This window comes from Pelecanus crispus, chromosome 8 (genome assembly GCF_030463565.1).
Source record: "Pelecanus crispus isolate bPelCri1 chromosome 8, bPelCri1.pri, whole genome shotgun sequence".
NCBI lineage: Eukaryota > Metazoa > Chordata > Aves > Pelecaniformes > Pelecanidae > Pelecanus > Pelecanus crispus.
The window spans coordinates 13899998-13922183 of NC_134650.1; positions in this window are offsets into that span (position 1 = coordinate 13899998).

Consider the following 22186-nt stretch of genomic DNA (forward strand, 5'->3'; position numbering starts at 1 on the left):
CTGACAAAAGATCAGGACTCGACTACTGCTACAATACTGCTTTTCCTCATAAATATAGTCAAAACATGCAATTTCTTCTTACAGATCCTGTGTCTCCTGAGATTATTATAATACAAGGAGACAAGAGAAGGAAAACATGCCTCTTTTCCCAAGTGGTTTTACTTTGACAGCACTTTCTACTTAGTCAATATCATTGCTTTTTTTTGTATTCTCACTTTTTGTGTCTACATGCACTTATTTAATTTCCTGGCACTATCACACCATGGTGGGAGTAACATAGCTGTCACATCACCTACATTTTTTCTGAGGTCTGGGGAAAATCGTGGCTGTGCCAGCTGCCAGTCAACCACAGCAGATGTAATGCAGAGGGAGAATGAAGAAGAGCCCAATGCAGGGAAGACCTTCATGTACCAGTTTCTGTCCTGGGCAGGTGTCCTGGTTTCAGCTGGGTAATAAAGTTAATTTTGTTCCTAGTAGCTGGCATAGTGCTGTGTTTTGGATTTAGGATGAGAATAATGGTGATAACACACTGATGTTTTTAGTTGTTGCTAAGTACTGCTTATGCTAGTCAAGGACTTTTTCATCTTCCCACGCTCTGCCAGGTGCACAAGAAGCTGTGAGGGGGCACAGCCAGGACAGTTGATCCAAACTGACCAAAGGGCTATTCCATACCATATGATGTCATGCTCACTGTATAAGCTGGGGGGGGTTGGCCAGGGGGCAGCGATCGCTGTTCGGGGACTGACTGGGCATCGCTCAGCATGTGGCGAGTGGTTGCATCACTTGTTTTTCCTGGGTTTTATTTCTCTCTCTTGTTGTTCTCCTTTTCATTACAATTATTATTGTTATTAATTTCAATTATTAAACTGCTCTTATCTTAACCCACGAGTTTTCTTACTTCTGCTCTTCTGATTCTCTCCCCCATCCCACCGGGGCGGAGGGTGAGCGAGCAGCTGTGTGGTGCTTGGTTGCCAGCTGCGGTTAAACCACAACAGCAGGTCTGACACAGGAACAGAGAAAAGATACAATTCAAAAAGACACTGAAGAGGAGCAATTTTGAAGCACATACAGCACCTGAACCTACCTTGCAGGAGGTGAACAGTTTAATTAATGCTTGTAAATGAATGAGGCCTTCTGACAAGACACCATGTAAGCACAAAGAACAAATGAACAATGGTAAGTCAAATAATAAAATCTGTGATCCTGCAAAACTACAATAAGAACACCTACAGCTTCTGTATCTATATGATTTATGTACCTTAAGAACTTCTTAAGGTCAAATTTCCAGCTGTGAGTAGAACAGCCATGGCTGTTTCCCAAAGGCGTTTGAAAGCAGTGATTCATGTCTTCAAATGCTTTGATAGAAGCTTACTCAATGTGCCAATAGGCTAATTAAGAGATGAAAGGTACGTGTACCTAATAGGATATTTGGCCTTAATATTTGCAAAACCTGCCAACTCCCTTCTTTATAACCAGGAAAAAACCCAAAAAGCTGACTGGACTGAAGTCAGAGGAGAGTTTGGCCTGAAAGCACACACACACACACAAAGGCCCACACTCTAGTGGCCAAGCTGCTCAGAAAGCCTCAGAGTTCCCCAAACCTCTCTCTGGCTAATTAAATTCCAGACAAGGTAGGAAATTACTGTCTTAGCTCTCTGCTCTCTGTGCTGGCCGGTTTTACAACCAATTCCTAATAGAACTACCTGAGCAGCCTTTTGGCAAAAATAACATAATGAGTTAGTAAAATTAATAATAAAGAGCACCCACCCACCCATATTTTGCTTCACAAAAAGCACGCTGTACACTTGGTATGGAAAGGCCAGTTCTGAGGATAACAATGTGTCATCTTCCAAAGGATGGTAACGAAGAAGAGTTTCACGGCGCACAGCTGGAGGAGAGGCAGAGAGATGGAGCATGGGGGGGTGGCTTGGGAGAAGCACTCCATCCTTGCCTGCTCCCCAAACACCTCTTAAGTAAGTGCTGGCAGTTTGCTGTCCAATCCAGAATAGAGTATTTACAAGTTCCCTGCAAGACTCAAATCCACAAATTAATTTTAAATAAGAGGCTGTAAAATTGTTTCAGTGTGACAGGAACATTAACACTGCCCAGTATATGCAAGTACCTACTTCCTGAATTTCTGCTTTTCAAATGTACTTTTAACTATTCTAGGCTAAAATATGTATGCTGCATGCTCAGGCAAACCTCCAGCTGCATAGAAATGAAATATTACTGAAAGAGGTTGTTTACAAGAGCCGGCTGGAGCAGCTAATACATATTATAATATGCTAAGCTCTGATAGTCCCATATCAGTTGCAATTACTTAAAAATGCAGTAGCTCTAAGATTGAGGCAAATTAAATTCTCTTTATTCATGAAGTAAGTAAAACAATGGGCAGGGAAATAAAAGAATACCTGTGGTAAAAGGTAACAATTGGTAGCAGACAGACTGCAGGCAGAAAAATATGCTTGTTGACAGCACCCTGGAGAACGCTAAAGAAAACACCCAGTTTTCTTTAATTGTTTCTTACTTACATTGTTTGATCCAGGCACATAAGCTCTATTAAACCACTGAAAACAACCTCCTTGGGTTTACTCATTACATAAAGTTTATCTCAAAATGAGACTCTGGGTACCTAGCAACGATTCTCAACTTTTCCGAAGAATTTTTCTGAGAATGGCATGGACATGGGCAAGCCCAACCTGCACACAGAGAGGCAGGCCCAGGTCTGCACCTCCGAACAACTGGGCCCACTCAACCAAGATGTCTACTCAAATAATTAAAAAACTTACTGAAAGCAAGAATGGGGGAGAAAAAATGGTGTTGGTTGGTTTGTTCAGGCTGATGCTGCACAGAACTCAAGGCAGGAATAAAAGTGTTGCAGCCCAAGAACAAACATAGCACATGCACCATTCTACAAATTTAAGGGTTGTACTCTTTGCTTACATGTGTATAGTACCCGCAAAATTTCACCTACCTTTGTTAGCCCTTGTTAATGGAGAATAAAAATGAATGCTGGATTATTTTCAGCTTTGTAATTGGTGGAGAAACTACTAAAAACATGTTCCCAGGGTGACTGAGACCATTTAGAATTAGATAACCTCAAATTAGGGCATTTGCTTGGAGGGGTCTGCCTGCAACACCACATGGGAGAAAAGTCAGCCCAAGTGCAGAGTAACTCAAGGGTGTTTGTAATCAGAAGCATGGGAGGGCAGGAGAGTGAGCACTGGCTGCTGAACCTGAGGCTGGCACAAGCTGAGGAAATGGGAACAGACAGTTCCCATAACAACATTATCTAAACATTGGTGTGTCTCTGAAACAGGAAGAAAAAGTTGTTAAGCAGAAAATAGCACAAAACCATAAATATGCATGCTTATTAAAGAGCAAATAAAACCTTACTCTTCAGTAGAACCCAGAGGTCTCTATTATAAAATATAATAGCAGCAATCCGCCAAAATTAGCTTTGTTTCAGAATAGCAATGGATATAGGGACAATGGGGTATAAGGTCTTGGTCTGTAAAGTACAGGGGACACAGAGAGACTTACAAAAGGATATGGCTATTAGCAACATTAAATAATTTAGAAAATGGCTCTCAGGGTCAGGACGTTTGGCAGCCCCAGCCCTACATCTTCACTATCTGCATTAACTAGTGCTCAATAGCTCAGGAGCTTAAATCCATACAAGATTTGCACAGAACTTTATCCACAAAAGGTGGGAAGAACAAACAGCTGAGCTAGTGGTCCAAATTAAGCCTCAGAAATACAACAGAATTCAAATATTGGTACGTGTTCCTAGTCCACACCCTCCTAATTCTCCTGAAATTACCATATAAATAAAGTGTCACTGTGGATTTAGTCAGTTAGTGATCGCTTGCAGGTAAACCTCATTACTGGTTACACTAATAGGAAGACTATGAATAGATAAGAAAATAAAGAGAAGGAGATTTGAGTCTCCCACAATTTTGTAAAAAGAGTATTTAAAATGAACCTTTTGGAAACCTTATCTTAATGACAATATTATTGCACAGATGGACAAAATATGGCATTAATGTTCTTATCTTTCTGAAACAAATTACTATTAGCCATCACAACCACCACAACCATCACCACCACATACACAACCCATACCCATGAACAAGACTGGCAGAGTATGATTTTTTTCAACTTGTCTAATCGGCCTGAGGATATAGAAAATTAACTGGATCCTGCTCTGCCTGACCTAGCAGCTTTTCTGTTTGCTAGGAACAGAAAGCAAGCAAGATTACATATTAGTTATTGTTATGTCAATTTTCTTGCTAGAAAAAATTAGAGGTAGTTTTCTCTGCTGAGGTAATTATTTCTCTTGCATAGAAGCTTACAGTTTCTGTTTTGTTTACTTGACACTTGTTTGTTTGCTTGATGCTTGCTTTATTTATTTAAATTCTAAAAGCTTTTTTAAAAGACTGGCATTAAGGAGATTATTCCTCTGGAATGGGGAATGGTGAAGGATCACTCAAAATGCTTAGAGAACAGGCCTTATGAGGAGCGGCTGAGGGAACAGGGGTTGTTTAGCCTGGAGAAGAGGAGGCTGAGGGGAGACCTTATTGCTCTCTACAACTACCTGAAAGGAGGTTGTAGTGAGGTGGGTGTTGGTCTCTTCTCCCAAGTAGTTAGCGATACGATGAGAGGAAATGGGCTCAAGCTGCGCCAGGGGAGGTTCAGGTTGGATATTAGGAAAAATTTCTTCATGGAAAGGGTGGTCAAGCATTGGAACAGGCTGCCCAGAGAGGTGGTGGAGTCACCGTCCCTGGAGGTGTTCAAAAAACGGGTAGACGTGGCACTTTGTGACATGGTTTAGTCTAGTCTACCCTTGATAGGTTTAGTGTGGACTTGGTAGTGTAGGTTAATGGTTGGACTGGATGATCTTAAAGGTCTTTTCCAACCTAAACGATTCTATGATTCTAAATGCAAACACATCACTGTTTTTCTCAGAGTTCACACAACAGCCCTGCAATGAAATAGCTGAGGGCAAAGGAACATGCAGACTATTGATGCACCAGCATTACTAACACACTGCACATCCTTTTGAACTCTTTTTTTTAGACTCTGTAAGCAGTTCATCTTTGCATTATTTTTTTCCTTAATTAATCTTTCAGTACTTGAACCAGAAGCAGTAAGCAACCTCTGAGAAACTCTGCTCTAAGCACCACCGCTATAAAGCTGTTTCCTGTGGCTGTCTCCAAGTTAGACTGCTTAGCACCTAACATTGGGACTGAATTTTCTCTGCAGCCCTTGCATTAGCGGGGTCACTTACTCTCCACAAAACATGTCAAATCTAACTGAAGCTATTACGAAAGTTACCCGAGGATAAAGGGGACAACAGTTTTCACCAGTGCATAAGCTCCCCTCCCTAACTGCTCCCCAAACCAGGCTTTCTTTAAAATATGAACCAGGCATAAAGCTCACAAAAGTTCCAAATACAGTATTCTCTTATTATTTGTTAACAAAAGGATTACTTTTTCATTCCTGTCTCCTTGAGAATTCTTTCATTTTCATATTTAAACTTCTATATTTCTTCCCTGAATCTCCCTGGAAAGAGCTCTTCTGCAGTCTTCCGTGAAGTACTATCAATATTAGTATTCTGCTGCTAATTCAGCTCCTCTGCTCCACAGCCACACAGCAGAGTACCCTAATGTAATCATATTGTCTGCTATCCACAGCAATAAAGATAATCTTTTCCGAACCCCCTCACGTATTGGCGGTCTGTGGTTTAACGGATTACTCTTTGGATGAGTTTAAGAATATATCTAAAGCGTAAGATAAAACTTTACCAGAAACAGCTTCAAAAGTCAACAAATATTCTATATTAAAACGGAAAGTTTCTATTTTTATGCTCCATTTCTTTCCAATATAGATTACTTGTTACTGAAAAAGTCTCTATTTTGCCTGTTCTAAAACTGGGGTGTTTTTAAAGACCCTGGAAAAATTAAAAAGTCAAATCAGCAATGCATATTAATGTTGCTTTTTGTATTACTGAATTCTGCAGTAATGTTTACTGTTTCAAGGGGAGTTTATAATTATGCAAATTGCTAAGCAGTCTGCATAATGTACAACATGTTTGGGTTCACTGACTAGAAGCTGAGATACATTTCTTTAATGCTGCTTGTATGCTAGGCAATTCAGTTTGCATTTCTTATGCTCCACTGCACCGTACCTGTCTCCAGCAGTATCCCCTGCGCTTCAGAATTTATATGCAACCTCAGTACCTTTGCAGACATTTGGCTTTCAGAAATTACTTAAATAATTTCTGTGTGCCAACTTAACATTTTGCAAACCAAAGCAACATTTTGATAGCCCTGTAGTTGCTGAAACCTTGTGAAGAGACTTTCACCCTTTTCATCATAAGCTCAATTGTTCTCATCATAGTTATAACTTAAACACTGTGAAAGCTGCATATATGACATTTAAGTGGGTGTTGTTTCTTTTTTCAAATCAAAGTTTCTTACATGCACTCCATTGCTTTGAACACTGCATACCTCCTTCATATCATAAATATCCTGGCTATAGTCACTAACAGACTGTTTCCTGACCCCGTTTCCAAAGGCATACATCATTCTCACCTGCTTGTGCAAGGCAGTTCTGAATGGAGGTGCCTATTCTGCTCCTGGTGTCTGTCTGGTCATAGCACATGATACCAGAATGGTAACAGAATATTTTGAGGTGGGCTGTCAGAGCCCAACAATTCTCCAAGCCTCCATCAGCCTGTTGAAACATTCTACCCTGTGTGATCTGTGGCTGATCCACTCAATCACTTTCTTAAAATACCATCTAGGCAATCACCAGGCCCCTGAAAGCCAAAAAAAAGTTATTAAATACACCTATGGACAAGTACAGGCAGTGATCAAGCTCTTCTGGTGTTCCTAGCTGTGACTGGCTCTGTCACAACCTTGTGAATCCTATATCCTGAAGCGCTGCTCATGAGTCAGGTTTCCTTGGCTTTGAGACAAGATCAGCTCTTGGCTCTAGCCCAAGGCATGGCTAAACACCCCAAACGTGGTTAGCCCTGTGGCAGCACTTAACTCCTCCCTGTATCCCAGGGTCATCTCACGGGAAGGGGCTGGGGAGAAAAATGGCAGAAGAAGCATCAAGTTAAGCATGAAAGCAGCTGGAAAGTTTTACTCTCAACATCTGCTGCTCGCTGCTGTGGCAAGACAGCGCTCTCTCTTGGGATTCACTAGTGCTGACCAGCGAAGTGGGGTTTCTTATCTTAATGTTAACAACAGACTCTCAGGATCACAGTCAACACTGGCTTGTGCCCCTTCTGCATACATCCTCCGTGTCCCATAACAGCACAATTTTAGTAGGTGATTAATTAGACCCATTATTAACTTCAGCCCATCCTCAGGGTGAGGACCACGTTATGCAAACTGGTAGACTCAAAACCACAGAAGGTCTTGACTCAGCTCTGGTTATGCTTTTATATGGTCTCTGTGGGACAGCAATGCTCAATTAACTTATATTACTGTCTACAATCTTAATAGAGTTTTTATAGCTAGAAGAAATCTGTGACATTTTTTTCAAGCTCTCGTGTCTGAGATTAGCTGAAAATGGTTTTTGCCCTTCTGGTACAAGCCTATGGTGGGTTAGACCTAGCAAGTCTAGGTCTAGGCATAGGACAGGCTGTGCAATGCCAGTCTTGATTTTTCCTGTTCTCCCCAACAGTCAGTATGAAATCTGCTCTTATTAACTTTTTCTGAAAGAGATAATATTCAATCCACATGCACCCTTTGTAATAAAAGGAAAAAATTTGGAAGAGAAGATTTTTTTTTCCACCTCGTGTCTGCTTTCCACATTAGTTATTTTGTGTCTATAGTTCAGCTGCAAATGGATTTTATAATTTTCTTATATCCATTATTTTAAAAGAGGAATTTTTTTTCAGCACTTTCTAAGCTCCCTTGTGTAATTATATGAGGAATAGAAAACCTTCTTCCTTCAGGGAATAAACCAGTTCATGCAGTTAAGAAGAAATTTTCCTTAGAGACAGACAATTTTATAATTAGCCACTATAGGATTTCTTGTGGCTTCCAGCTATTATGGGAGAAAAGATATTTGACCAGCCTGACTCACTGGCCTCAAACAACATCACTGTCACTGTGTTCTGACTGGACTGAACTGAAGGGGAGAAAAGCTCTGGTAAAAAATAACAGCCTGCCAATGCCAGCAATGCCTTCCTTTTTATGTAACTTACCAAAATACGCAAAGGTTCCTGCTTGCAGGAATACACAATTTCACTGAACAAAAGAATGAGGGAATGAGAAAAGAAGAATATAGAATTACAGTGACAAAATTATTTGTCCACCTTTATAAGAAGAGACTCTTGAGAAATCTAGAGTACAAGTCCAGATGCTCAGTAACAGGTCACCTTTATTCCTCTGTGTGGAAGGTGCTCCTTTTCATCTAAACAGATCAACCATTTCCTAGCTCTATGTCAGGTGTTACAGTGAAACAGAGGTGCTATAGCATTTATTAACATTGTACCTTGGACTTCACTGATCACAGTAACTAAACCAGATATTTAATTCCCATTGCTATTTGTGCATTAAATATCTTTCCATCATTGCTTCCTGTTTAAGAAAACTGTTCAAATCAGTCATAGCTTTTAACATGCCATTCGGATGATGGTTGCCCAGTCAATTGCTAAGCAAACACTGCTTAACTAGTCACATCAGTGGGTCTAGGCAGCAGGAAAGCTTGAAAGAACACTTTGGACAAGAATAAATGACAATGTTATGTACTGCAATCTAGCCTGAGGAAAAACAATCAAAGAATAGATCTTAAAGGCTGAGAAGATGAAATCCAATGATAGGTGGATATAGGGAGAAGAAAAAGTTATGACCTGGAACAGATGAAAAATAACCATAATTGCAATACATTAATTTTAATACAACTTTTTCTTTATTTTCTTATCTTACAGTTTGATCTTGCTAAAGTTAATGTTTTGTACATATTTCCTTTCTCTTTCCCCACACAAGCTTCATACCCCATCCAAGCCTCACCTCTTCCATCTGCTTGGTGTCATGTCCCTGCTGAGGCTCAGCTGCTGCGAGAGGGGAACATGACCTCCTGCCTCAGTTGGCCAAGTTCACAGGCTGGTGTCTTGACCAGAATTTACTTCAGTCTGAGCTCCTTGGCCACAGCTTTTGCTTCCCTGAAGAGCCAGGACCGTTCCCCCTCTATGGCCTTGGTGTCTAACACAGCACCACAGAGATCAAAACTAGTGTAAGCTGATACTCTCATACAGTAATTTTCAGCATAACCTTAATACACATTTCCCCCCTATGGAAACTTATCAGACTAGCTATTGTCTACTAGTTCAGGAGCATTTAAGTGATCAAGCATTGTTAAATGTAAATATCTCATTTGACTACATTTATATTGCCTATTAATCTCTGACCCATGACTCTCATATTTTAAAAGAAACCTGAAGAAATGAACATGTGAACCAGTCTGATTAAGCAAAACAAGTGGTTTAGCCCTGCATTCCTAAAGGGAAGAGTTGAAGGGTTCCTAAGGAAAACAAATGCTTAGCAGGCAGCCACACAGAGACCAGATCAAGGACTTTTTCTCAAAAAGGGATAGTCAACTGGAAAACAGATGAAAATGAAAGAAGCTTAGCTTTAAATTTATTTAAGCAAAATACCACAACCTCAGTATTTCCGAGCAGCAAATAAATTACCAAAATAATCAATTACTATTGCTAAGAATCTGCAGACTCTGACAATACCGTAGTGCTGTGGTAGCTATACTAACTGCATGTTACGGCTATTAGGATGAGTATGTTTATATAAAGGTTGTAGCGTTATTTCTAACACAAGTCTACAAATAAAAATCAATAAGGTTTGTGAAAGGCCTAGTTAGGTGTTCTGCTTTTTACTAAACAGAGAAACAGAAGTATTCAGAAAAAGAGGCAAGACTTGTACCACCTTGGAAATAGAAATACTGTGGTTTATGGGTAAGGAGAGCATTATTTTCTTAGGTAGTAAAAGGACCGCTAACCTGATAAGGCATGTAATATGCTATTTTGAAATGTTTGAAATTAAGCTATTATAGCTGCAAATGTCCTCATCGTAAGTTAAGCGAAAACGGACAATAGTTATTATTAAATAAATACTGTGACTTTGAGCGACGCAGGTGTAACTATCTGAGAAACTTGTTGTTTGGAAGTTATTGTTAAGCATGTAATCAATGAAAATCACTTATAAGGACATATGTAAATTGGATAGATTAACTGATGAAAATAGTGTGCCTGAGAGTTTAGTTAAAAGGTTGAGATCTCATATATCTGCAGTCTTTTTTCTCACCTCCAGAAGTAGGTAACAACATTTTACTTTGCTGGAATGTTATTCAGTGTTAATAACATACACTGTCAACACATGGTTTTTTTTTCTGTTTTGAAAGAATAAAAAAGTTCATAAAAAAAGCTGTAATAATTTTTACATGACTGTATACAATAACGAGCATCAATAAATAACGAATATTTAACTGACTTCTTTCTAACAGATAGCCAGGTGCACAACTGCTCATTCCTCAAATGGCACTAACATTTGCTTCCTAGAGACTTATTAATTTTAAATGTCTGTACCTATGTTAAAATAGTTTTAAAGTGTTTTTTTTCCATTTCAGAAAAAAAGAAATAAATATTCTCTTAATTTCACTGTCTTGTAGAAAGCTCTTTTGAGAGACATAGGAAATATTACAAGCAGAAAGAAAATGAAACATTCTGAGTAGTTTAATAAGTAATTCTAAATTCTGTAAGACAAACGGTACAAAAGTAACTCCAGCATACATTTTTTTCCTGGAAACAGATTTTAAATAGAGATGGGCTCTAATGTGTAACAGATATTTATGAAAGAAAATGGCCAGAGAATAGTCTTTTTTTATGAATCACTGTGCTCAGATTTTTCATCACAAAAATGCCTGAGAAATAGATCAAATGAAAGTATGACTACAAAAGTAACAGACATTTTTCATTAAACCTGGAGAACACAATATCTGCACACAATATCTGCTTTATCTCTGCATACATTTCTATATTAGGTTTTGATTGCTTGATGGTATTCACAATGATTTGCAATTCTAATATTTTGTTTGGGATGGGAATGTGTAGCTATTTCAAGGGGTGAAGGGCTAATTCACATGCTATTTATTGCAACTTTGAGTGCACTGAAATATGAAGGGCTAATCTTGCTCTAGCTACATTACATACAGATTACCCAACAGAGCTACTGAAAGCATTGCTTTTGGTTTATTGACAAGTCTTCTGATACCACCTGGGTTATTCATATTGGAGGGATACCCACCACTGAAGTCATCTCACTGGCTTTAGAGGATTATTTTCATAATTTTGTATTAATAAGAGCCTAGCAGAGCACAGACATGGCTGGTCAGCAGTTTCCTTGGTCTCCATGGAAGTTAGCTGCTCTTAAAGTGCGCAGTACTTGCGTGAAGGAAAGTTTTTATCCAGCTATGGCAGGATGAGTTAAGGTTCGAGCCAGGCAGCTCCATGAAGAGTAGACAAGAGAAACCATGGAAGCTCTCCAGTTTCCACAGGTGAACTCCCTTGCCGTCATGTTTCTCTGACCTCTGATACAAAACTTCTTACTGGCTGAATTCACCCATCTTACATGTGCGTTTTATCTACCTAAAATCTGAACCAGCACATCCCAGGGGGCCTTTCTCTCCTGTAAAAACCTATAACGCCAAGTTCACAGGTTCAATCCCTGCTTACTGCAGGGGGGTTGGGCTCGATGATCTCTCAAGGTCCCTTCCAACCTAAAGCATTCTATGATTCTATGACAGTCACGTCTATGTATGGATGATGAAATTTATCTGAGCTCCTAGCACAAGCCTATAGCTTATAGTGGTTTATCAACTTGCCTGACATTGAGAATGGGTTTAGAAGATCTGGAGGAATAGATTCACCTCCTTAGTGCCAATGCCTGCTCTTGAAATGAGAAAAATAAAATAACTGTCCGTATCATAAGGTATGTGTATTTGAAGTAACTTATAGTTCAGAGGAATGCAAACATACTTTTAATGTATACGAGGAAGCCAATGATAAAATATTGCTTATCAACAGAAAGAAGTTGCTTCCAGTTCAGTTAGATGCAACATTTACTTTTTATATTAAATAAACATAATTTTACTTGGTTAGAAGATTTACAAAACTGATCGTCTACATTCCTGAAAAATATACACATTACAATTAAACAACACTTATATGTCAACTAGATATTAAATATTGTAGTAGTGAGAACCTACAAAATGATACTTGCTTAAAAAAAGTTCCATTAATTTTCAGTAAACAGGAAAAAAACAAACACACAAGAAAAAAAGAGAAAACCCAAACCAACCAACAAACAAAAACAAACCAGAACTGCTTTTGTCATGCACACAGGCAAAGCTTGCAATATGATTTAGCAAATTGGAGTATCTTTTTGGTCTTGTATTATCTCATTAGGCAGGAGTATGAACTAGAAACAAAAACCGCATGAGCACCGTATAAACAAGACAGTAAACATAAAATATTCATTGGAGCAATTTATAAGTGTTCACAAAACTGTAGAGAAATGAGGTTTCTCTTAACTGAAGAAATGCACAGGCCTAAAGGCATATTTAACCAACCCTGCCTGATTTATTTCCTCATCTCCCAGCCAAATGTTTTTTAATTTTTACATAAAATTTCAAATATTGAGACTGTGTTAAACATAAACAATAGCCACCTGCCAACCTTTTCATTAAGGAGGATCCCTGAAGTTTTTTTTTTTCACATCTATCGATCGTCTATGTTTGTGGAGGGAAAATGGCAATAACAAGAAATCTTCTAAAAATTCAGGCAAAACATGTTTCCCTATAGCTCAGCTCCAGAAAAAATAAAGTTACGACGATTACATGTGATCACATCACAGATTTTGACTGTGAGGTGTTCTGCAGTTCCTCTGAAACACTGTAATAGTTGGGGTCTGATCTCTGATCTTAACATTGTGCTGAGCTCTGCTGATGCCATGCTACACCACGCAGCTGGAGGAAGGCTGAGCTAAAGGCTCCTGTCTGTTTGGCATAGGCTGGGAAGATAGATCCTGAAGAAAGGGCTCTTCAAAAGGTGGTTAAGGCACCTCAGCTCACAAGGAAATTCTTCATGTTTGCGTTTGAAGACAGACAGAAAAGGAAAATCAATAGTGGGAATGTGTATAAGAGAGTAAAAATCAGGGGGGTGCAATGGAGCAGTAAACATGCAGTCTGACAGTGTGCTTGGGGCTATCAGGCTGCAACTCTGAAAGAAGTTTTCAGTGTAGCAGTTCATTTTACTTAAGAAGTGAATAGTCCTAAAATCGATGTTTCTCTCAAAGAGGTACATCTACCACTCATTAGATATGCTTATGTTGCAAGCACCTAAACTAGGAATGGTAGCACACTTAGAGCCTCCTTGTTCTACCACCTGGGATGCTCAGAGCCATGGACAACGAGTTCTTCTGCAAGCTGTCTGGGGTCACTATTAATAATTGGACTTTCCCCAATAAGACATATCACTTCCTTGTATTCAGAAAAGAATTCATAACCCAGCCTGTGGGTAGCTGGAGCTGCAAGACAATTTTCAAGTTTTCCCTTGCAAAGCTGTGACTTGCATTTCAACACACCTACGTCATCAGGGTAATGAAACTGCAATTTTCTAACAGAAGTTGCGTATGTAGGCAGAAGTTTATACCTCTCAGTGTCCTGAACACATTATTTCTAAAAAACCAGAGACAGTAATAAAATGTTTTCTTGAATGGTTTTCCTTTCTCCTTGTTTCATTAAGGTCATTTTGACCATTCCTGTCACACAACTGCTGGAACACCCTCTCCAAGTGATTTTTTTTCCCCCCAGTTGAATCAGACTGTGTGGTAAGACGCTCATTTATGTCAACTCTTCAAACAGCTTCTAGCAGAACTGTGAGAGGAAGAGCACAGAGAGTAGAGTTTATTCTCTGCACTTCCTATCCCAGCTGACTCTTCACAATACTGATCACAATCCTTCTGAAACTATACAAAAGCTGAGATTCTTAGCATCATTATAAAACGCTTAATGTTATTATGATGCTAGGCATAAAGTTATTCCTCTGAGAATAAAAAAGATTAAAATGGAAGTATTGGAAACAAACAACATTTCTATCAATTGAGGACCCCACAGTTACAAATGATATTCAGAAAGGCTAGCTGATACCACTGAACTAAAAAAGTGTATATAGTCCAGTATTTGGGCACTAGATGGCAATGTTAGATTTTATTTAGTCATGTGATTGAAACATTGATTAAATGGGATCTTCTAAGAGAGGAAAACCCTTTCTTGGGTTAAAAAGGAAGAAAAGACTGTTTGATCTAAGTAGGAATATAGATCTGAATCTTAGTGAATAATCCATCTAAAATAATGGAAAATCAGCAAAATACTTTTCTCTAAGATACAAAATATAGATAACCTGGATATGATCATCAAGTAGAAGATAAGAGAAACAGAAGATATTATGGTAAGAGCACAACATGCAGCAAAACCATAAGGTTTTATTATTGTCCCTTAAAAAAATTTTACAATACAGTTTCAGTGCTTCAAAGTAAGAAACCAAAGAAGAGTAAATTTAACAGTCCTTTACTAAATTCTTCCCTTCTCTATATTACAGGTATTGACACATCTGAGGACACCAAGTTTCCCCCAGCTATCATGAATTTAAGCATAAATTTCACTACAGTCTTAAGCAGCCAGCTCTGTTTTAGTAAGGAAAAGTAATATTTGCACCTAATATATACAACTGCAAAGAAGAAAATGGTTTTAGGGCTATTCCTGGAGAAATGATGATATGAACAAGTTGAAGGAGAGATGATAATATGGTTTTATAATATGCAGAAAGCCTGGACTTTTACCAAGACCATCTTTTTAAACCTATTTCACAGAGACTTTAGGCTTGAGCCTGTCTCCCTACACAACAGAAATTGTGTGAAACAAAGGGTAATTTCTTTTATTTTGTCAGTCTAACAGCAGCAACAACTGTTTTCTCTTTGTCTTTCTTTCAAATAAGTCAGGCAAAAGTACAGGGATCAGTTCCATTCCTGCTTCCCTGGTTGTTTCATCTGCCCCTGCTGCAAAGCACCCTTTTATTCCATCCTATTTCCTGTTGAATGTTCAGAAGATTCTTAAAATATTAAATATATGTCTCTCTACATTAGCAATCCTTACATACAGTCATTAACAGGAAAGTGAATAATATTTTATAAATAAAACCAACTGGTCTGGTTTTGTTGCCTCACAGTCAAACACTCTTTATTCTGTGCTGTAAAGGGAGTGTTAAACATGCGACCCTCATGCTCTCTTTGGGAAACATACACCAATCTCGTAGGCAAATTTCAGAAATGTTCCTAGTAATTCAGTAATTGCTTTTGCTTATCATTATATTCAGGGAGAATCCCATTATTTAAAGAGCATCCAAACCAAAACCACCCAAAAAAACATTTTCCTTCAGCTGCAGTCATTCTTCCTTTCATAGGCTTTGATAAAATGACATATGCAAGAAAGATTTAATGTACCAACAAACTTAGCTTTGTGATTAAGTAACATTAATGGTCATTTTAATGATTCTGACATCAGAGATAATTTTCTCAGAGAAAAATAAACTCAAGGTTAAATAATTTCAGAAAGAGGACAGGAGTACTGATTTAAATTTTACAGCGAACTTGCCTTATGGCCTTTCTTGTCCTATGGTTTGCTGCTCTCTAACCTAAGAATAGTAATCAAATCCAATCTGTTTGGTGGGATGCTATGCTGCTGCCTTTTCAAAGCCATGGGGACAAAAATGCTTGGATGTTAATCTAATTATCTGGTGGAAACACTTTAGGCAGTGTGGTTAAAAAGAGGAAAACACAGCAGGAGATGCAATACAATTGCACTACTGAAACCAATCACAGATGTTTTCTACCTGTCCTGGCCAAAATCATCTGTCATCTCTCCTTCCAACAGCTCTGTGATGGTTCAGATTTTGATTCATTTCCCTAACTACAACCATAAAAGAAACACAACAAGAAGAAAGGAAACAGAAAAGACAGCTTAAATTTTATTTTTAAATTATATTTGAGATTCAAAATCAGTGGCAGATGAACACTAAGTGTTCAGAGCAACTTGGCCTTGGAAATGCAAATGAGGCACAAAATTTGTAGACTAAAATAGTCCCTATATACTGATTAAAGGAGATAAATAAAGCTGAGGAGTACATTTCTATTAGCGGTTATGAGGCACAACTCTCTCCCATGTGATTATTTGTTATTTATTGCTGGTGCAGCAATGCCGTGAAGTCTCAGTAAAGTCCAGGCTCCCTAATACAAGAAGGGACAATTCTTGTCCTACAAGAGACAAAGCAAGTGATGAAGGAAGGTAGAAGCAAAGGACTGACAAAGTTAAAGGATACTCCTAAATGATATGGTATATCAGTGGCAGAATGAAAAACAGATCAAGGTTTCTGGAGCCCTAATCTTGTGCACTGACCTCAGAGGGCCTAGTCTCAATGCTTGTTGCCATTGTTTTGTTTACTTAGGACATAAGTAAAGTAAGCGTAAGTCTGCCTTCCCTAGGCTCCCATCTCTCCATTAAAATCTCTATGTTTTGTTAACTGGTGCTTTGCATTTGAGCTAGCTGGGCTGGCAATGGACATGGATCCAAAATTAAATGTGGGCAAAACTACAACTAGAAATGGAGGCAGTAATGCAGTTCATCATTTGCATCAGTTCAGATGACAGCTCCTCAAGAACAACTAATATAATCGCTCTGTGAAACCAGAACACAACACTGAGACAGGACTTGCTTGAGCTAAATGGGCCTGCAAATAATTCAGGGATATTAACTTAATAAGCTGGCATGGCAAAAAGCAGCACCTGGTTTCGCTGAAAGAAGAGGACTCCTGAAGCTGGTTGCCTTCCTCTTTTTCCAACACACTGGTTTCATATAGAATATGGGAAAAGGGCACAAAGAGGGGACAAAGCATTTGAGGAAGAGTTACTTTTAGCTGTTGCAAAGGGACCCCACACTTAACACAGACTTTCTCGGGACTTGATGATGCTAGACAGAGCTCTGAGGGGGGTGTAAGCTTTAGTTCTACCAGGGCAGCAAGCTCAAAGTCTTATTTCTGCATAAACAGAAAGATGTGGCTTTGTCACAATGCTGAAGTGTAACAGCAAAATGCATTTTAAAAAAAAAAACAAAAAAAAATCTACTCCCCGCATGAAAGTTACTTTTTCTACATTTAAAGATTGTGTACATGTCACAATGTCAGAAACATGCATCTAAACACCATGCAAGTTTTCCTATATGTTCCATAACTCCCTTAAGTTACAATAATTCTTCCACTTTCAGGATTCCCTGAAACTGAAGTGAAATCCATGAAGCCCCACAGCTTGAATTAGTTTAGATCATCTCTCTACAATGAATACTGTAGAGCTTACTTCTCTGAGCTGAAGTCTCTCCAAAATATTAACATTTAGTTACTTGATTAGCTTAAAAGAAAGGATCAAACATTTTTCAAATTTGAAATATAAACAGATTGACAATGCCAAATATTGAAGAGCTTATAAAGATTCAAAGAAAGTATACTAGTATATAAGAGTTTTGAATTTATGTTGTTCTTTCAGAAGAATGACATATTGCGCACAGAAGATCAATAGGAAAAGAAAAAGGGAATACCCCAAATACCACCTGCTGTTCTTTTGTAGAGATATCTCTGCTCCAGGCAGTCTGCCCAAGAAATAGCAAAAGATTTTGTCCAAATAAAGACTGCATTACAAAACAACTATATAGACTTACTGCTTAAACAAGTGTTTGAGTTTTGCCTCCAAGGCTTCTTCTTGGCTCCTTTTCACTGCAATTCAAGGACAGCACCACACCATGCACTGATGGGCGTGTGTCAGAGGGCATTTTGGCTTCATCTGTGGGAGTCAAGGCCCTCAGTTTCTAACACAATCATTTATTTGTCTTGGATTTTTTATTCTAACAATGACATGCCAAAAAAAGTCCATGTTAAGCTTCTCTCCAAAGCAGACATCAATAATATTACATACCACTGATTTAAAAAAAGTTCAGTGAAAAAAACAAGTAAAACGGAGCAAGGACCAAAGATTTAATGTTGTTCCTTTCCATTCAAAATCCAGGCATAAATCTTTGGGTGTTTTTTTGGTGGTTGTTTTTGGTTTGGGTTTTTTTTTTTTTTCAATGAAGGAAAGGGTTTGTTGTTGTTTTTTTTTTTTTTTTAAAAAAAAAACAACCCACAAAAACACAAACAAAAAACCAAACAACAAATTTTGCTCTTCCACTGATAAAGGCTATGTCACTCCTAAGACACATATTTTCCTAAAAGATCTAGTACTTACAATAATACTATAGCTCCAGTGCTTATGTAGTTTTATGACTTAAGAATGTAAATGAGGTGGTATTTATAGGGAGTTATATACCTTTTATTAGACCAACTGATGGAGCCAGGGGAAAAAACAGATAAGCTTTCAGGCACTTGTAAACTGAATTGAGCCCCCTTTGTTACTTAGAGCAGAATTAGTCGGGAATGCAATATGACTATCTTACTTCTGATGATCAAAATAGTATAAGATAACATATTTTTAGCTTCTTTTTCTCTTCTCATATGCATTCTTGTTTTTACTATTTTATTACTCAGAAGGTTAAATCTGTATGCTTGAATACTTTCATATCCTAGTTCTACTTGACAGATAAAAATAAGTTTCTAGGAGACTTTAATAATGAGAAGTTAAAAGTAACAAGGAAAAAATCCTGGGAAGATGACCAGAGCCACAGGGCACAGGCATTTTTGATCATGACTGCAGCAGATCTTGGAGAGGGCTCTAGGGGCTCCCTCTGCTCCTGCTCTGCATTGCATCCAAAAGCTAATACCTGAAGTATATGCATTCAAGGCATCTGGTAGGTCAGAGTTCCTAAAGTGTATATAAGTAACACAGCAGTTTGATGAGGCCTTTAAGTTCAAGGTCTAGCCATTCAACAGACTCTTGTGAGAATTGCTCGTGTTTTTTTCTGATTACTGAGATAGTTCAGTTAAAGGGACTGTGGGGATAGGATGCTTTTCATGGTAAGTAAGATTGCAGAGGAAGATATTGAAAAGCCAAGTATGCAGGATGTTTCAGTGGATGTAACAACCTTTATTTGTGTTGCTTTCTGAGATCTGTGTTGCTCTGCAAATACAGGTCTGCAAATGCGTGTCTTTATAGTAGTGCCTATTGCTGTCCATGTTATGGCACAGACGCAAGGCACAATATCATTCTTTGTTCAGTTGAAACACCCAGTTAATCCAAACAAGAGCTTTATAGGCACTGGGACTTCAGATTAAGGTACTGAAAAGTTAAATTGCACCAGTATTCAGAATTTAAGATATCAGTGCCTTATCATAGCAAATGCTCCCTGAAAACTTTGTGCATAGGCAACATTTCCAAAAAGCTCTGAACGACCATGAAAGTAACACAGCCAACAACAGCTTGTGAAGAAGCAGTATGTTAAACACTAATTATTGAAAACATAAGCTTGTGTGCTCCAAGCAATATCATTCCAAAACATACCATTAAAAAAAAAAAAAAGCCAAGAATACACAAAACAAAACAGACGTTTGGTAAGCCCTCTGGATACTAAATTAAAATAGGTTTTCCTGAAGGCACCACATGCATTCTTAATGACAGCAGTTTTGTTGACAAATGTTTTTAAATGTGGTATTAAATGGCAGAAGCGTAGGTACCAGATCTCAGGCTAAGATGAATTATGTTCACAGCATAAAGCTCAAGGCAGGACAGAGGTTAAAGTCACCTTTTCTCTGAGTGACCACTGCTCATCTTGAAGCACAGACATGTCCAAGACATACAGCAGCCTTTAAAATCCACTTCAACGTGTTTCTGAGATTTTGCTCTACAACTGTTGCAGAGCTGCTTTAAATGGTACAATGCTAGGGCTCAGGTCTGTAATAGATGGGGCAGATATAACACACAGCTCAGAACTGCATGCTTTTATTTGCATTTTGAGATAAAATTATTAATATGTTAAATACTGATTGATTATCCAAACCGTTAATTCAGGATTAAGGAATATTAAAAACGCACATCATGCAAAACTGCTAATCAGCAACAAATCCAAACTTAATAAACTGGTATTTAATTGTATCTCATTAAATTTAGCAGTCATCTTAATCATAATTAAAAGCAATTCCATGATGTAATTTAAATCATTACCAAAACCCCTTGCCAGTCCATTTCAAAACCAAAAATAAAATGATCTGAAGTTACTATTGATTTTTTTCCTTCTCCAAGTTGACTACATTAATTTATACACAACCCTGTGTCTGCCCTAGTAACCATGATTAACCCACATCAGCCAGAGCCAGAAAAGCTGTGCAAGGTGACAGCCGACAGACAGGACAATAAAATAGAACTGCAATACCAACAGCAGTAAAATGCTTTGCTTCACTGCACTGATTTCTTTGGAGTCTCACCTGGCCAGCAGCACTGTAGTGCTACAGTTCTGTGCAAGATTATAAAGGGACCACAGAAAAAAATGGGCTATGTTTATACACGACTACAATGTTCCAATGGGTTGTTGTGTAAAAATGAAATGCTGCAAAATGAGGCATGTAACTCACAGAAGTCAGCTGTAAGAAAAGAGACAAGGACCTTGGATTTACAGGTTCTTTCATCTGAGCAACACAGGACTGCAAGGCCCACTTATGTTCTGTTGGTCAGATTCAGGCAGCAGGAAGCTTATATTTACCCTGTTGTCTTTTCATCAGAGGAGATGGGGAAGAGCTTTTCAGGCAATACACACTGCCCCAACACCTGGCTGTTTTCTATGGCTCCTGAGAATGGTCTGAACACTACCCATGCATCTACACATGAAGAAGGGAAGAGGCTGCATATAAATCATGTACATACACATGGCTGAGGACAGAGCTGGGAAATGCTGCCACAGCCCGTGAAGAGGGTCCACCTTCCTCTGGTATGACAGTAGAGGCTGGACAGACTAGACTCATATCTCCTATACTTCCAGCAACAAATAGGTCTGTTTATGTAACCCACCTTAAAGTTTTTTTGGACGCATGGCCTACAACTGGATGGGCAGCATTTGGTAATACATTTACATTATATCCATAGGCAGGAGAAATGGAGATGCAGTGCATTACTGTCATAGAGAAACACTTTACTTCCTCTGTAGATGCAGTTTGAAGATAGTGAGTTTAAAAAAAAAGGGGACCCTCACCACCAACAGCACAACACATGCTTTTTCCAGAGCAATGTGAGTGTATATCAAAACAATGCCAGAAAGGAGAGACGTAATATTAACTTTTTTCATAATATTAAGACACATGTACATGGGGAAAAAAAAAAAATTGTTCTTTTACTTTGAATCTGACAGACCAAACTTTCACTTTTCTCCATGTAGCTGGACTCCTACAGATGGAGAAATGGACTATGAGACAGTTTTTACCACAAAATTGCCCCAATTCTTCTCACTGCTTTGAAAACCTGTTGTTAGAATTGCCTCACAAACCAATTCTCCAATACTTTGAAATAGTTTCAGAAAAAGGACTCGGAATAATCCTCCATAGGCCAACTAATCAAGTATATAAATATGGAAAAAAATCTAGTGCTACTTAAGGTAATCAATTAACTCAATGGGAAATAATATAACTAAAGACATTGTCCTGGTTTCAGCTGGGATAGAGCTAATTTTCTTCCTAGTAGTGGGCATAGTGCTGTGTTTTGGATTTAGGATGAGAAGAATGCTGATAACACACTCATGGTTTAGTTGTTGCTAAGTACTGTTTATATTAGTTAAGGACTTTTTAGCTTCCCATGCTCTGCCAGGTGCACAAGAAGCTGCGAGGGGCCACAGCCAGGACAGCTGACCCAAACTGCCCAAAGGGCTATTCCATACCATATGACGTCATGCTCAGTATATAAACTGGGGGCAGTTGGCTGGCAGGCAGTGATCGCTGCTCGGGGACTGGCTGGGCGTCAGTCAGTGGGCAGTGAGCAATTGCATTGTGCATCACTTGTTTTGTGTATTCTTTTATCATCATCATCATTATTATTACTATTACTATTAATCTCTTCCTTTGCTGTCCTATTAAACTGCC